Here is a 12,364-nt window from a genome sequence, read left to right as displayed (position 1 = left end):
CATTCAAGGTCCTGCCTGACACGCTGGTGCAGTCATCTGCAGCTCAGCATAGACTGTGCACGGCTGAAGCCATTCAAGTGTGTATTAAGTCCAGAAAGACACTGTCCTTGGGAAGAAGGTGTTGGCAAAAGAAGTGTCAGGGAGCAAAAGCACAAACAACTGGTCTGTTGGACTCCCTCAGGCAAGAGGGGCCCTCCAGAAAGTGATGGAGTTTTGACATTTCCTTCAGATTTTATATAAAGTCCCATCATATTTGGTCTTTGTCCTGAGTAACTTTTTGTGACAGCCTGTGCTCAAGGAAATCTTTTATCTTCATTATCTCTAAAGATAGCTTCCATCTTCCAAAAGAAAGAACAAAACCCATAAATCCTAAAACTACCAATGCAAAAATGCAAAGGAAAAGCAGAACTTGTGATATATATATATTTTTGATGTCAGTGTTGTGGCTTTCAATCTATTCCTCATTCTGAGCTTTGCCTTCAGCACAGGAGCTTCAAAATGGCCTTCTCCCCTGTCACCACTGAGGAAAAGAGGACCTTTGCAAATCCTGCTTGTGGTTGTGATCTGCAAGCTGAGCACTTTCAAATTAAGGGAATTATTGCTCAGAATGAATTACCATGAAACATTTGTGCTTGTTCATCATGTCACTTGAGGAATGTGTTTTACATAGCATTTATATAAAGTAGTGTGAAACATAAAGGGGCCTTGGACAGCAGCTAAGACATGGACCTTCTCTCCACCCATCCACAGACGAGATGGTCCGCTTCTGCTCTGAGTTCCGTGACAGTGGGCTCCCAATTGCTTAGGTGCTCCCATTTAGCTCTCTTTCTGGGAAACCCCTGAAGGAAGCCAATAGTTCAAGCGCAGACTGAATCCAAGCCTGCTAATTAGAGGCCCTGCAATAATTTCAAACTGTTCATCAGATCCCTTGCAGAATGGGGGCCACAGGGCTGTGACTGTCCTCTGCTGCCTTGTAGGTAGTGGTGATCTCGTGTTCTACTACGCACGGTCCCCTCTTGCTGTGAAGCCTGTCTGCCCACAAAACATACATTTCCTGTGCTCCATGTCATTGTTTTTCCTGAGGGCCTCTGAAAGCTAAGCTTTTCCTTAATACACAAGAAAAAAATCCACAGCCAACAGCTATACATTAAAAAATTTCAAAAGATAGATATTTCATTTTATGGTATGTCATGATTTGTTACTTAGGTGCTCCTTAATCTGATTTTCCCATTCCATATTTTTCCTGCACTGTAAAGTTTGGGAATCTTTCTTCGGTTTTGGTCTCTGTAATAGAATTAGACACCTGCCAAAGTGACACAAGTCTATCAAATAGGTGCTAGCACCAAGGGATTTACTGGGCAAAGGAATCCTTAAGCTATACATAAAAACATCAAACGGCTGATCTGGTAAAGTATACGCAGACTTCAGGGGAAACATTATAGAACTCCTTAGAGCCTTGAGAATGGCCAGACGTGAATTATGCTGATATATGTCCACATTACTACTTTATTGGGGAAGATAAGGGTAAAACAGGAAAATCAATCATATTCAAGCAATCCAGAACTACCAAATACATCTTCAACTGCATTAGGTAGCTATTTTTCATCCACTTATGTAGACAAATACTTTGGCTTGATCATAAACAAAATAAAAAGTATGTTTTTATCACTGGTCAATTTAAGCTTTGCTGCAGACATAATGGAACAAAAAGGCACAATAGCCTAAGGCTGCACATTTTGTCTGAGGAGCGAATAATTTCTTTTCTTTGTGCCTGAGTGCATATTTGTTTTGGGAGGAAAATGCTTTTTTACCTGGAAACAAAGTATTTTTCAGTGTTTTGGCTTTGATTTTATTGCTGAACATATTTTTAGGAAGAATGCAGTTAAAATAGCTGTTCTGGAAACAAAAATAGAGTCTAACCTTTGAATGTTTAGTAATGTGAAATGTGAAAATCTAAATTTGTAGTAAGGTCCTATGTATCTGGTTGTTTTCTAGCAAGAAAACTTTAACAAGAAACCTGAATCTGGCCGTTTGAAAAATGTATCATGTAACCCTACTGCAGTGATGGAGTTTTAATCTATTTCCAGAAAGAGCTGTGCTATATAATTCCACAGTTCACTAGGATTCTGCTGCTTATTCAAGAACACTTACTGAACCAAAGCAATCTTTGACAAGTTTGAGGCTTGACTCAAACTAATTAAGCTTGTGAGGATTTACAAATGGCAGTCAAAATCTTGCCAACAAAATATTCAATGGGAAACAATGTAGAAGCTCAAACTTCTCTCTGCAAATTGAACAGCTTTCCTTGGGGCTCCAGCTAGGAGTCTGAGGCTTAGGGGATATCTTTGATTTAAAGAGGGGTTTTCCAGAGTACAAAATGAAAACAAAATGCTTAGGGACCAAAACATTTTATAAACTTTTCCTAGTAGGCTGTGCTGAATGTCTGAAAATATTAATCAATCTGCAGACAGAAAACTGAATTGCCTTAACCTGGCCTGTGCATAGACTCCTAACTTGGTGCCACAGTATAGCAAGACATATTAAGCTAAGCTAAATATGTAGGTTTTATTCCTCAGTTGCAATGAGTCAGGAGCATGCAGATGGTTAGTTAAAATCCTTTGGATGATGAGTCAGCTTCTCAGACCACAGTAACTCAGTCATTTGCAGTTAACTTGGTTGCCTGTGATAGTCTGACTGTACCCTTGCTGAACAATGAAAAACCCAGCAGTCTTAATTTTTCATTTTCTGAACATTAATATTGTACGTGGCACTAGATGCTTGCCACCTGGGTGTAACACAGCCCAGTAATGTTCTTCAGAGCCTACATGTCATCCCATCCTTTCCATTCCCGTGTTCTTTCTTGAATCTTGAGTGAGTTGGGAGGGTTTCAGTCTGGCAAATTTATGTATTTTTATATTGACACTGAGTCAGCCTGAAAAGTCATGAGTGTATTTAAGGATTAACGACCCATCCAGTATTAAACATGCTCGCATTCATGGAACTGGCTCCCCTCTCTGAGTCTGCATGATGTCCTGCAGACTCAGAAAGGGGAGCCAGCTCCATGAATGCAAGCATGGCCAACCCATCTGTTACAGGATTTAGACTCTGGGATAAATCTGCTTCCTTCATGTAACTTGTGCTTCTGCTGGTACAATCCTCATAAGAGGATCCCTTACTTAACAAAACCCAAACTGGCCCTGTTAGGAAGAAAATATTTGCTGAGCTGCAGCTGGCTTTCTGAGCTGCATTTTCATAAAACCAGATTATTGCTGATACTGGCATTGAACCTTTCCCACCTACCCACCTCTCACAGAGTGTGCTGCACAGCTGAGTGGTAAGAGATGCTCAGAGGATGATGGAGAGCAGGTTCCAGAGGGTGAACCCCTGGAAAGAAATCCCACAGGATGTGGTATAGGATATCTGGAAGTCTTGCATATTAATGGAGAAACAGCTGGAAGTGGGTTGGGACAGCCTAGGACATCAGTTGCCTGCATTCAGAGAAGTGAATCAAACCCAGAACACTTCCATTACCTTTAAGAGAATGTGATGGTGGAGAGGCACTGGGACTCTTAGTGATAGGGTCTGTAGATGTGAGTTTTATCAGAAGCTGTAGCACTTACCTGAGCCATGTTATTCAGCAGTGTGGCACCAGACACTCCACTTTCCAGTAAGGAAAGTTCCCCAGCTCCAGAAGCAAGCAGGAAATACTTTGCCAGGTTTGTCCAGAGGGAAAAGCAGCTGGTGGGGGAAAGGGTCAGAGGCAAAGAGTCCAGATCAGTGCCAACATGTTACTTCCAGGGAGCAGGAAGAGGAGTCTTAGAGTTATGGATCTAGGCTGGCGGGAGGACTTAACAAATGCAAATCAGTAGGGTCTTGTGTGTTTGCACAGTTTTCTTCAGCATTTACCTTGACTTGAGCTAGAGACCAACAAATAAAGAACTCAAGTTTCCATCAAAGCCAGTGGTTTTTTAATAAAGCCACTGCAATTGCTGGCTGTCTGGTCTGTGTTAGATGAGTTGCTGTCTTGCTGACAGTTCTCATGGAGGCGTGAAGGATGGCAGTGTTGTGGTGACTGAATGTCCTTCTCAGATGCTACTGGAGATCCCAGTCTGCTCTGAGGAGCGGTGTTACATTGGCAGTGTGACTAAATAGAAGCCGTGATGAACTACAAGACTCTTGAGTAAAGATTTACTCTATAAGCATTTCAGCTTTCCCCTTAGCAAACTCTTCCTCTGGACATGTATGCTGCTGCATTTGCACCTATTCTACCTTTAGTTATACCTACACTCGGACAGATAGTGAGCTGTAAATTTGGATTTAAAGGGACAGATGATCTCATTCTGACAATATTTATTGCCAGCTCCTTCCTCCATCATGAAGAAGCAACGGGTTATGAGTGATTTTTTCTTACTGGAGATAGTCTGTGAATAGCAGAGGAGAAATATAAAGACATTTTATCTTAGAATATATTTTCAGACGATGCTGATGGATATCCTCTCTCATTAAATGGAGATATTTAAAGAACCTTATAAAACAGGCTATTCCAAAACTGATAAAAAGATTATTGAACAATTAATTGTATGTCATTAAATACTTTTTTTTTTCTTGATCACCACTGCATTTTTCCTTCACCAAACCTTGTATCCAACCATATGTTTCTATTGCAATTTTCAATACTTCTTCACATATAGGTCACTTCTGTAAGGTGTTAATTGCCCTCAGCACCAACTACTTTCCCAGTCGATAGCTGTAACAAATAATACAGTAGTCCTACAATGGCTCAAGTGCTTTCTGCACACAGGTGATCAAATCCAGTTCCTGCTGAAGTCATTGGCATAGCTTTTTATTGGAATTTGATTAAACTTTTGATTTTCTAGGCTTTTTTTGACATTGCAGCTTTTCAGTATCAGACAAAAGGTACCCAGGAACCTTACAAAACTGAGTTCTTACTGATGAATAATACTGAAAGATTGCTTGCTAATTGCCATTTGTTATTCAGTTAGTTTCAGCAGGCAATGGCTGCTTTAATCCTCCTTTGAATGATTAAATCAAAAGATGATTCTATTCGAAGTCTCCTCTTTCCTTGTATAATAAGGTCTATTTGCCATGTTTTACATGAGCTATTTTTTATCCTGTCTGAAGTATTGAAAAAAAATTACTAGCTTAGTAATTACTTCAGAATAGGAAATTTCCAGTAAGTCACAGCATTTTATCTTCTGAAAATAAAAATGGAACACCTCTAATCCTTTGTTAGGATATAGCAGTTTATTCATTCCATTGTTTTTCATTCTATCTTTTTTGAAGGAGAGGGGAAGTGAGGTTTTGTTTGTTTGCTCTTGAAAACAGACAGGAGGATGAGCAGCACTTGACAGAATCATCTCAGCAGACAGATAACTGGGCCTGTGTATACATATATATGAACCAGAAAAGACAAAATGGATGTCTGCAAAGAAATTTGAAGTAGACTTAGTGAGGAACAGTGTGGGATGCTTGCCACTGCTTTATTTTAAACAGAAATTATTCTACCAAAGTTAACATCATGAATAAAGCTGTGTGATTAGCAGCAGAGATAACTGTGAGCAGAGAAGTTCACCCGCAGCTGGCTGACGGTGCTTGAAAAGCCCTGTGGAAAGGTCAAGTTCCTGAAGGTCTCTGAGTGAACAGACTCAGGCTTCTGGAGTAAGAGAGGAGGTGGGCTTCTTGAACCTCATATGTGACGAGGCAAGGACAGAGAGATGGAGACAGTATGACTTTAGTGGAAGGTGCTGGAGGTTCATGCATGGCAGGGCATTTAGGCAACAGGTCCTTGCCCTAACAATAGTATTTTGCTACTAATCACACAGCTATAGCTCCATGATACTAAGTAGATAGTGTTTACCCACTATGTATTTCATTTTTTTTTTTTTCCCCTGGAATACTTTCCGAAATTTATTCTTCTGTACAGTAGGTCATTTGCTTACAGAAATGGAAAAGTTAGTTTCATCTATTTCATCTCTTTCAATTTTAAGTTCAGGGATGCAAGGAGAGAATAAGGAGCACAATATTTTTCAAAATCAAGTTGTCTACCATTGTTTGAGGTAGGAAGACTTGGGTTTCATACCATCATCTGGGATTATAAGTGGGACAAACTGATCCTTGAAGTAGGCTGAAATTATCTATGAAGTCTGTGGCAAACCAATAAGATTCTGTCAAAAAGAATGAAGTTGGGGTTTTTGTTGTTAAAAAAAAGGGGAGAGGGGCTGTGGATATAATAAAAAATGCATTTGCTTGAAGGAATCAAACATCACTGTTTATAGCAGAGAATGTGTCTACAACACAGAGGACTGACAAATATCTGTAGTGGTTTAATATGTTGCTTATTTTTATTTTTCTGCTTTTTTTTGGCAGTTCACTGTAAAGGAAGGGGGACAAACTGATGATGAGCAAGGTGGAAGAAGTGCCATAATCATTCTGCTCAAACTGTGCAGAATGTGTGTGCTAACGCTTACAAAAAGTGCTTGTTTTGGGAAGAAAAATCAGTTTTCTATTATCTTTCATATACACAGGGAGGTTACCTGTGGTTTGGATATATTAAATCAAGTTTACACGTTGTCTCTATGCCAGGTAGAGACAGATAAACACATTACTGCTGCTCTGCTTCTCCTGGTTATTCACAGGTTTTAACTCATGTTTTTAAACACTGTTCATAAAGCACTTGTCTGTGTGCCAGTATTGGGTTTGTGTGGCAAGGTTTGGGGTTTTTTTTGGGGGGGGGGGGGGGGGGGCTACAAGGGTGGCTTCTGTGAGAAGCTGCTAGAAGCATCCCCCATGTCTGATAGAGCTAATGCTAACTGGCTCCAAGTTGGACCCACTGCTGGCCAAGGCTGAGCCCATCAGTGAGGTGGTAGTGCCTTTGGGATATGTATTTAAGAACAGGGGGAAAAACTGCTGTGAGAGAGCAGCCAGGAGAGAGGAGTGAGACTGTGTGAGAGCAACAGCCCTGCAGACACCCAGGTCAGTGCAGGAGGCAGGAGGGGCTCCAGGTGCCGGAGCAGATTCCCCTGCAGCCCACGGTGAAGCCCGTGGTGGGGCAGGCTGTGCCCCTCAGCCATGGAGCTCCACGGTGCAGCAGATCCCCACCTGCAGCCCATGGAGGTCCGTGGCAGAACAGATCCCCACCTGCAGCCCACGGAGGTCCATGGCAGAACAGATCCCCACCTGCAGCCCACGGAGGACCCCACGCTGGAGCAGGTGGATGCCCAGAGGGGGCTGTGACCCGTGGGAAGCCCAGGCTGGAGCCGGCTCCTGGCAGGACCTGTGGCCCCGTGGGCAGAGGAGCCCCGGCTGGGGCAGGTTTGCTGGCCGGGCTGGTGACCCCGCGGGGGACCCAGGCTGGAGCAGCCTGTGCCTGAAGGGCTGCGCCCCGTGGGAGGGAGCCCAGGCTGGGGCAGGGGCAGAGTGTGAGGAGCCTCCCCCTGCGGAGGAAGGAGCAGCAGAGACAGCGTGGGATGGACCGACCGCAGCCCCCACTGCCCGTCCTCTGCACCGCTGCGGGGAGGGGAGCGGGGAGAGAGATGGGGACTGAAGTTGAGCCTGGGGAGAAGGGAGGGGTGGGGGGAAGGTGTTTTAAGATTTTTTTAATTTTCTCATTGTCCTACTCTGATTTGATTGGTAATAAATTAAATTAATTTCCACAAGTCGAGTCTATTTTGCCTGTGACAGCAATTGAGTAGTCAATTCTCCCTGCCCTTATCCTGACCCATGAGCCTTTCGTTATATTTTCTCTCCCCTGTCCAGCTGAGGAGGGGAGTGACGGAGCAGCTGTGGTGGGCACCTGGCATCCAGCCAGGGTCAACCCAGTACAGTGCTGTACAAAGTATATTCAATGTGCCTCTCCTACTCAAACTTTTACAAACAGCCTTAAAATTTCTTACTTCAATAATGGAACCAGGAGAGCCCCAAGAGCTGCTGGAAGTCTTCATCACAGTCATTATAACAGTCATGTGTTGCCTCTTGAGTTGTCTTCTCTCTTTTTTTGAAGAATGGTTCATCCTGGTATTTTGTGATAATGAACAGCTGTAAAGTAAATACTGCTCTCATGGTTAGATCAACAACATGAGGAAAATATATATATTTTTAAACATTAAGGTTTTTTCTATCTTCTCTTTTGGTTATTGTGAGGTGGGTGGAAGGAAGAAATTTAACCTTGTAGGAGCCAGTTCCTACCTGATGCCCTGGACTTCATGATCTGGGGCTTGTGACATCACGTTTTCTACTTGTAGCAAACCTTGTCATCTCCCACTACTTACACATATTAGCAATCAAAAAGACTAGAGATGAAAGTCCAGATCATAAGGCTTGACTCACTTAAATTTATGAGAATGCTCTGATTTCCATTTTGAGGCAACATCAGTGTGTTATTCCTGACTCTGGCCTGCTGTATGTGGTTAGAAGTGTTGTTGGCTTTAAAAAAGGACCCATACACAACTATGCTGTGCTTACAGTTGATTTGAGTGATGGGAAGACTATGATGAAGGTCACATATAGCAGAACCTTTTTCTTTTTTGTTCTTGCATGGTGCCTTTCATCCTTCTTACAGCTCTGATCAAACCACAGAAGCTGCTGTGTATATTTATGCTGTCTTATTCTTCATACTGCAACCGAGCCAGAGGATGGCGAAGTTCCTTCATTGCAGCTGTGACTGATGTATTTCATTCGGTGTTGCCTTCTGCATTGGCAAGTTATTTGTGGGAGAAGGCACAGAACAGTTCAGAGAATTGCTAAAGAACTAGTGAGCCTCTAGATTACTGATATAAGCCACTTTCTGTTAATAGTCCCCAAATATAATCAACACCCATACTGTTCTTAACTTGTATGGAAGTTAGTTAAGTTCTCCATTCTGTAGGGGGTTGCCAGCAAAATAGTTAAATAGTTACAGTTCAGAGATTTCAGCGGGTGAGGACCTACCTCTTGCACAATGGATGGACCCTCCAGTGCAAGTTTCAGGTCCACTTTTTGGGAAATGAAGTCAAAACAACATCAGATGCTGTTGAGCTGGTAGGTAGTTCAGTCTACCACCTTACACTGTCTCCAAGGTGCACGTAATGTTGCAGATATGTTTTCCTGATGGAGTCTAAAACTTGGCTGATGGTTTCCAGAAACCCTTACCGTTATTTGGGTGTAAGCTAAATCTAAACATCACCAGTGCCTGTTGTATGCACAGGACTCAGATGGCCAGGGCATGGGCTGAACATTTGTTAGACACGGTTATAGTTAGTTCTTAACGAGTGGTACTCTTGTGGAAACATTCAGAATCAATTTAATCTTAGCTATCGCTTTTAAATGGCTTTGGCTACTTTCTGTCTCATCATGGTGTTGCTCTGGTATTGTGACTGGGTGGGAGTGGGAGTGCACAGGTAGTTCCCAGGATCTTTGATACACCCAAGGTGTAAGGAGTTGTTAGTGGAAGCTGTTATGTCATTGTAATTAGAGAAATTTTAAGAGTTTCTTTCCAGATTTCCTTGTTCCAGGCAATACTTTACCTACAGCATGTTTAATTTTTCTGGGTTTGAGCATGACATAACCATGCTCAAGTCTCTTAACCACATTAGTGAGGTCTCTGGGATGGATCTTGGGGAATTAAGTCACTCTCTTATTCTGTTTACATTAAAATTTCATTTACAAGGTGTATTTATAAAACCTGCTGGCATAAGCTTTTTGTTCCTTTTGACCTTGTGAATCAAACTAATACTCTGTAATATAGATGCACATGTAGTGTCCTTGCAGGAAACTGTGGAGAGCAATTCAGAGATGTAGTCCTCTGCTAAAGGTTGTTCTATGTGTAAGTGTCCTTGCTGATCCACCTGCAGACACAATGTGCCCTAACCTCTTCACAAGGGAATAGACAGAGCAGTAGAGAACATGATCAGATTACCAGGGGCCCGGAATAGCCTTATCATGTGCTGTTTACTATTCTATGCCTCTGTCTCTGTGGCAGGTCTGCAAAAAAAAAAAAAAAAAAAAGTTGCTGCCTCTGAATGTTGTGAGTGAAAGCACTTGCCAAGAAGAGACAGTTAAGACAAAATATGAGCTGAAGGACCCACAATTGTTTCTGCTGTGAGTCCTGAAAGTTGATTTACTAGCCTTGGTGTATAAGCCATTAAAATTTCACACTAAGTCCTTAGAAAAATACTGTATTATGAAACTGGAATCCAAAAATATTCACAAAAACATACAAAAAAGAAATATCGAATAGAAATTTAACTTCTAACTTTTCTAAGTACTTGTAATGTTTTTAAATGCACCCATGCAAATTAGGAGTTACATGACCATTCTTTTGTCCTTGAAATAAAATGGTTACCAAATTATTCATGATGGACTTTTCCATACACTGTTCAAACAACAAACTGAAACCACCTAAATCAACAAAACAGGAGAGGTAAAAGCTGTATTTCTCACTGTCATGCTTTTGAAAGTGTTGGTAAGTAGAACATACTGTAGATTGACTCTATGTCGGTTTTTCCTTTGCAGTTCTTCAAACTGTTTGTAATGCTGATCAAAGCAGCCATCAGTGCAATACCTCTCTGCATGGAGGTGAGGGGCATACTGAGCATACATCAACACAACACAAGGATCCAAAATTAAATGCTAAATAAATGGTCATTCGGTGCACCAGATAGCAACTAGCAGAACTAAGTTATAAGATAAGGTATTTGAATGTTTTGTCCTAAATCGCAAGAAAAAAGCCTTGGTTGGTTCCACAATTCAAAATTCATCCTTTAATCTGTAAAAAAAAATATTTTTACTGAGCCTAAACTTGCACATGCTTAGAATGTATAGGACTCTCCTTAGGTAACCTGTCAAGTTTATTTGACTCCAGACTGCCAACATATTTTCTCCATGGTCACATACCAAAGGCAATCTAATAGAAACAGGTGAAGCATGAAGTGAAAAAGAGCGTGTACGTGAAGTCTAGTCCTCCCTGTCAAATAAGAGGGTGAAGGTTTATAATTGTTACTTGGTAGTTTCAGTTGTCCCTTTCTTACAGCCTATCCCTAGGCTCAAAAGTCAAGAGTCATGAATGTTCCATTATTGCTGCAACTGCTTCATCTGCCCCTTATATATGATGTGTACCTCAAAAGACAAAGCCCAGGTTTCAGAAGGCTGAAAATTTCCTAGTGATTATTTCATACAGTAGCATGATTAACAGGGACAGAGGGATGTCATTTGCTGATACCCCACTGTCCTATGTGAGCTATTCAAGAGCTTTCATGAAAATTATCCCCTGGCAATATCCATAGGAAGAGATAATTGCCACTTCAAAAAAAAAATAAAAAATCAGGAGGTTACTAAAATATTACAAAATAAAATAGGTGTGAGTCCACATTCTCCTTCCACTCCCACCCAAGTCTGGTTATCTCCCTGGGGACCTCAGGGGTCGATACTTCTTTGCTTTCAGGATCTGAATCTGCACACAAAAGCAGTACCAAACTGAACAAAGGGGGAGGGAAGGAGGAGAGCTCTTTTGTTTCAAGAAAATCATGGCAGCAGTGAATCATCAGGAGGCCAACAGTAAATAAAATATCCACTCCAATGGGATCACAGATCTTCGGTTGCCTGTCTTCTTCCTCTCTAACCTGTCATTATCTACAGGGACTAACTCATAGACATTGTATCTTTCTTCTTACTAGGGCTAACAAGGATCAGATCATGAGTAAAGATTCTCTTTTAAAACTTGCTTCTTTCATTACAATGCTCTGCAATAATTTTTCTGGCCTCTGTTCACAGACTGAAACTTTCCCATCCCTTTGCTGCCTATCGTTGAAGAAACTCAAATAAATCTCTTTCATGTGCTTTGTGCTTGCAAAGATGCATCACTTACCTCCAACAAGTACCCACTATTTACATTCACCCCAAGGGTTACTGGCCTTCCAGGTGCCAGCCATACTTAAACCTCCATCCTTAAGGCTGGTTTTGCTTCCTTTTTTTTTTTTTTCTTTTTTTTTCCTGACCTCAGTGATTTTTGCAGCATGTAGTTGCTGAGTGTGACCCTGTTGTGCTCTCCCAGTACACCTCAGGACGGTACAGGAGGGGACTGGCTTGGATCACAGCTGACTGTCACTGGGTGTTGCCTCTGGGTAGGTCACCTCAAGGGTAGTGAGCTGCTTAGGACTGAGGCATCCACTACCAGGCTCAACAGACCCTGAATTTTTCCTTTACCTGGAAGAAAACTGTTTCTGAACCACAGTTCAGAAAGATATTCACCTTTTAGGAAGGATTGCTTCACCTGCAGGCCGCTTTCTTCTACCAGCAAAGCTTCCTTTCCCCCGCAGGGATTGCAGCTACAGCGGTGTCACACGGGGCAGGTGTCATAGGAGTTTGCTGC

The sequence above is a fragment of the Falco rusticolus genome, chromosome 5 (assembly GCF_015220075.1).
Source record: "Falco rusticolus isolate bFalRus1 chromosome 5, bFalRus1.pri, whole genome shotgun sequence".
Lineage (NCBI taxonomy): Eukaryota > Metazoa > Chordata > Aves > Falconiformes > Falconidae > Falco > Falco rusticolus.
Note: the sequence above shows the minus strand (reverse complement) of the source record.